We start from the raw sequence: 5983 nt of genomic DNA, 5'->3' as shown, positions 1-5983 counted from the left end.
AATGAAGTTGTGATCTCATGAGTGTTTTAATATTGTTAATTTGAGTGTTAATTAAGTGGTTAATTATAGTAGTTAATTGTAGTTAATAATTAGTTAATCAACTCTAAGTGTTATTGTCTTAACATTGAGAAGTAATCATACATTGGTGAGTGAGTTAATTGAACAATAATTAGTCTGAGTCTCTGTGGGAACGAACTAGAAAGTATTCTATATTACTTGCGAACGCGTATACTTGCGTATGTTATTAGCGCGTGTTTTCGCCCTAACAAGTTTTTGGCGCCGCTACCGGGGACTCGACGTATTTGTTTAGTTTATGTACTTACCATCATTGGTCATTAGGACTCAGTGATTAGGACTTGTGTACTTATTGTTTCCGGTTGTGTTTCAGGTACTTTAGCGAGCGTTTATGCAAACTCGTTCTCGTACTCGCAAGAGGACTTTAGATACAGCTGAGGAGACAGACGAAGTTCTTGATATTCCGGAGAAGATAGATTTTGAAGATTCAGATTCAGAAAGTGAGCAGAAAGAACCATTAATCATGGGTGATCGTATTGTTCTGGTAGATCCAGCTCTTATGGACTTTTCTCGGCCCAAAATTGATGACATTCAGTCAAGCATTCTGCATCCGGCTATTCAGGCTAACACCTTTGAAATAAAGCCGGGAACTATTCAGATGGTGCAGAATTCTGTTTCTTTCGGAGGTGCTACGACTGAAGACCCCAACATGCACATAAGGAATTTTGTCGAGATCTACAGTACTTTCAAATACAATGGTGTGACTGATGAGGCTATCAAGATGAGGCTTTTCCCATTCTTTATGAGGGATAAAGCTAGGGATTGGTTACATTCTGAACCAGCTGGGTCCATCACTAATTGGCAAGATCTTGCGCAAAAGTTTCTGGTGAAGTTTTATCCAATGGCGAAGACTGCGGCTATGAGGAGTGCTCTTACTCAGTTTGCGCAACAACCTACAGAATCTATGTGCGAAGCTTGGGAGCGCTACAAGGAGATGTTGAGAAAGTGTCCACATCATGGAATGCCCGATTGGATGGTGATCACTGGTTTCTATAATGGTTTGGGGGCCCAATCTCGGCCCATGCTCGATGCAGCAGCTGGAGGCGCCTTGTGGGCCAAAAGCTATACTGAGGCTTATAATCTTATTGAGACTATGGCTGTAAATGAGCATCAAAACCCAACTCAAAGGATGATGCCTGGGAAGGTAGCAGGTATTCTGGAAGTCGATGCAGCCACAGCTATTGCAGCGCAGCTCCAAGCGCTGTCTATGAAGGTCGATTCTTTAGCCACCTATGGGGTCAATCAGATAGCTATGGTCTGTGAGCTTTGTGCAGGTTTTCATGCTACGGATCAGTGTTCTCTTGTTAACGAATCTGTTCAGTACGTGAACAATTATCCGCGAACAGCAGCCTGTGCCAGCTACTTATCATCCTAACAACAGAAATCATCCAAATTTCAGCTGGAGTAATAATCAGAATGCTATTCAACAACCATATCAGCAAGGCGTAAGTAAGCAGTTCAATCCACCTGGATTCCAGCAACCACAGCATTATGCTCAAAGGCAATCATATCCTCAACAAGGAGGTGCAGCTGTACCCACTAGTGCTGATTTTGAGGAACTTAAGCTGTTGTGCAAGAGTCAGGCGGTTTCTATCAAGACCTTGGAAAATTAAATTGGTCAAATAGCCAATGTAGTGCTCAATCGTCAACCTGGCACACTTCCCAGTGACACTGAAATGCCAGGCAGGAAGGAAGCTAAAGAGCAAGTCAAGGCTATTACCTTAAGGTCTGGAAAAGTTGTTGATGCTGAAAAAGCAAAAGAAGGAGAAGCTGAAGTTGGGAATGAAGAAGCTAAGCAAAAGGAGAAAGCGGCGGAACCAAGGAAGACTACTGTTGAACACACTCTGCCTGAGGGTAATACAGGGGAGAAACAGCTCTATCCTCCACCACCTTTCCCTAAGAGATTGTAACAACAAAAGCTGGATAAGCAGTTAGGTAAGTTTCTGGAGGTGTTCAAGAAACTTCACATCAATATACCTTTCGCTGAGGCTTTGGAGCAAATGCCTAGTTATGCGAGATTCATGAAGAGTATTCTTTCAAGGAAGGTGAAACTGGATGACCTTGAGACCGTTGCTCTAACGGAAGAATGCAGTGCTGTGCTGCAGCAAAAGTTACCTCCAAAGCTTAAAGATCCAGGTAGCTTCACCATTCCTTGCACCATTGGCAAGTTGTCTTTTGACAAGTGCCTTTGTGATTTGGGAGCAAGCATCAATCTGATGCCGTTTTCGATCTTCAAAAAGTTGAACTTGCCTGATCCAAAGCCCACCTACATGTCTCTACAATTGGCTGATCGTTCTATTACGTAACCAAGAGGTATAGTGGAGGATGTGCTAGTAAAGGTGGATAAGCTCTTCTTTCCTGCAGACTTTGTTATTCTGGATTTCGAGGAAGATAAGAAGATTCCCATTATCTTGAGAAGACCTTTCTTGGCTACTAGCCGTACCTTGATAGATGTGCAGAAAGGTGAACTTACAATGCAGGTGCAGGATCAGGATGTGACATTCAATGTATTCAAAGCAATGAAATTCCCTACAGAAGACGAGGAGTGCTTAAAAGTGGATTTGATTGATTCTGCGGTTACTTCAGAACTTGATCATATGCTAATGTCTGATGCATTAGAGAAGGCCTTAGTGGGGGATTTTGACAGTGATGATGAGGATGGCAATGAGCAACTACAATATCTTAATGCTTCTCCCTGGAGGTGAAAGCTAGACATGCTGTTTGAATCTCTTGGTGCTTCTGACCTCAAAAATGCTGAAGGAAAGCTCAAACCATCTATTGAGGAAGCACCTACCTTCGAGCTTAAGCCATTGCCTGAACACTTGAGGTATGCTTTTTTAGGTGATGCATCTACTTTACCTGTTATTATTGCATCTCACCTTTCAGGTAGTGATGAGGACAAGCTCTTAAGGATTTTGAGAGAATTCAAATCGGCTATCGGATGGACTATAGCAGACATCAAAGGGATCAGCCCTTCTTGTTGCATGCATAAGATTCTGCTAGAGGAGGGTAGTAAGTCGACTGTTGAGCAACAGCGCAAACTTAATCCTATCATGAAAGAAGTGGTGAAGAAAGAAATTCTGAAGTGGCTTGATGCAGGAATCATTTATCCTATTTCTGACAGTTCTTGGGTGAGCCCCGTGCAATGTGTACCTAAGAAAGGAGGTATTACTGTGGTAGAAAATGAGAAGAACGAGCTCATCCCCACTCGAACAGTCACAGGATGGAGAGTATGCATGAATTACAGAAAGTTGAACAAGGCCACAAGGAAGGATCACTTCCCGCTTCCGTTTATTGATCAGATGCTTGACAGGTTGGCCGGTCATGAGTATTATGGTCTTCTGGATGGCTATTCAGGGTATAATCAGATTTGTATTGCACTAGAGGATCAAGAAAAGACTACCTTCACTTGTCCATTTGGCACGTTTGCTTTTCGCAGAGTTTCGTTTGGGTTATATGGCGCACCAGCCACTTTTCAGAGATGTATGATGGCTATATTCTCTGACATGATTGGAAATAATGTCGAGGTATTCATGGACGACTTCTCCGTCCTTGGACATTCGTATGATGAATGTTTGAATAATCTTCGTGCAGTACTCAAAAGGTGCATGGAAACTAATTTGGTGCTCAATTGGGAAAATGTCATTTTATGGTGCATGAATCCATTATTCTTGGGCATAAGGTCTCTAGTAAGGGTCTTGAGGTGGACAAAGCCAAGGTGGGAGTCATTGAAAATCTTCCACCACCTATTTCTGTGAAAGGAATCCGTAGTTTTCTTGGTCATGCGGGTTTTTATCGGTATTTCATCAAGGACTTTTCGAAGATATCTAAGCCGCTGTGCATCTTGCTTGAGAAGGATGTGCCTTTCAAATTTGATGATGACTGCTTAACGACATTCGAGACTCTTAAGAAGAGTTTGATAACTACACAAGTTATTACAGCACCTGATTGGACAGAGCCTTTTGAGATGATGTGTGATGCGAGTGATTATGCGGTGGGCGCAGTTCTTGGGCAGCGCAAGAATAATCTTTTTCATGTGGTCTACTATGCTAGCAAGACCTTAAATGGGGCCCAAATGAACTACACCACTACTGAAAAGGAGCTCTTGGCTATAGTCTTTGGTTTCGAAAAATTTCGATCTTATTTGCTTGGGGCAAAGGTGACAGTGTTCACTGATCATGCGGCCATTCGCTATTTGGTTTCCAAGAAGGATTCGAAGTCGAGACTCATTCGTTGGGTGCTCTTGCTACAGGAATTTGAGTTAGAGATCAAGGATCGAAAAGGTACTGAGAATCAAGTAGCTGACCATCTCTCTAGATTAAAGAATCCTGAGTCTACTTCACATGATAAGACATTGATCAACGAATCGTTTCTGGATGAGCAGTTGTTCGCAGTTCAGGAGGAAGAGCCATGGTTCGCAGATATTGTGAATTATCTTGTCAGCAATATAATGCCTCCTAATTTGACCACAGCTCAAAAGAAGAAGTTTCTGTATGAGGTGAAGTGGTATATGTGGGATGAACCGTATTTATTTAGACAGGGAGCTGACCAGATCATCAGGACATGTATCCCATTCTGTGAGACAGAGGGGATATTACGAGACTGCCACTCCAGAGTTTATGGCGGACACTATGGTGGTGAGAAGACGACAGCTCGTATTCTGCAAGCAGGTTTTTTCTGGCCAACTTTGTTTAAGGATGCTCATCAGTTCGTTTTAAGGTGTGATCGTTGCCAAAGAGTGGGAAATCTTACGAGAAAGGATGAGATGTCGTTAAATGTGATGCTTGAAGTCGAGGTCTTTGATGTTTGGGGAATTGATTTCATGGGGCCTTTTGTCTCATCCTGCAATAATCAGTACATCTTGCTGGTAGTCGATTATGTCTCAAAATGGGTAGAAGTCAAAGCCCTATCGACTAATGATGCAAAGGCAGTGTTGAATTTTCTTCATAAGCAGATTTTCACAAGGTTTGGAATGCCACGAGTAATCATAAGTGATGAAGGGTCACATTTCTGCAACCGTAAGTTTACTTCTGTGATGCAGCGGTACAATGTGAATCATCGAGTTGCTACTGCCTATCATCCGCAAACAAACGGTTAAGCGGAAGTGTCTAACAGAGAGATCAAGCGCATTTTAGAGAAGGTTGTTTGTCCGTCAAGGAAGGATTGGTCTTTAAAGCTCGATGAAGCTGTTTGGGCTTACAGAACAGCATATAAGACTCCACTTGGGATGTCCCCGTTTCAACTGGTGTATGGTAAGGGATGTCATTTACCTGCGGAGCTTGAGCATAAGGCCTATTGGGCGTCGAAGAAGTTGAACCTGGATCTAGATGCAGCTGGAAAGAAGCGAATGCTTCAGCTTAATGAACTTGATGAATTTCGACTCCAAGCGTACGAGAATAACAAAATGTACAAGGAAAAAGTGAAAAGGTGGCAATATAGGAAGCTACATCCTAAGTTATTTATACCGGGGCAACAAGTTCTCTTATTCAACTCTCGTCTCCGACTTTTTCCTGGGAAGTTGAAATCAAGGTGGTCGGGACCTTTTATTGTCAAAACTGTGTTTCCACATGGAGCGGTGGAGATTTTTGAGAATGATACGGACCAAGCATTCAAGGTTAATGGTCAGCGTTTGAAGCACTACTATGGGGACACGGCAAACCAGGAAGTGGTTAGTGCCGTTTTATTGTCAACTTGAGGAAGGTACGCATCGTCAAGCTAATGACGAAAAAAAGCGCTTCGTGGGAGGGAACCCAAGATTTGTTGTTACAGGAACCCTTAGAAGTTAATAACCTATCCAAAACCACAAAAAAATCAGAAAAATGGAGTCTGGGAAAAAATATTCCAGAAGCCTCCTGAGCGCCCGCTCAGCTCTGCTGAGCGCCCGCTCAGGGGTTGACTGGAAGAATTT

General features: G+C 42.8%; 1 non-coding gene across 1 annotated transcript; it reads right to left on the bottom strand.

Annotated features, from left to right (window-relative positions):
* Positions 1 to 931: 931 nt before the first annotated feature.
* Positions 932 to 1038, bottom strand: LOC141715581 (small nucleolar RNA R71). The gene has a single exon (XR_012572338.1). It is a non-coding gene; the product is annotated as a small nucleolar RNA R71 (small nucleolar RNA).
* Between the last annotated feature and the right edge of the window lie 4945 nt (positions 1039 to 5983).

Source organism: Apium graveolens, chromosome 3 (assembly GCF_009905375.1).
Source record: "Apium graveolens cultivar Ventura chromosome 3, ASM990537v1, whole genome shotgun sequence".
Classification (NCBI taxonomy): Eukaryota; Viridiplantae; Streptophyta; class Magnoliopsida; order Apiales; family Apiaceae; genus Apium; species Apium graveolens.
The sequence above is the reverse complement of the archived record's forward strand: the minus strand, read 5'-3'. Positions and strand labels throughout refer to the sequence as shown.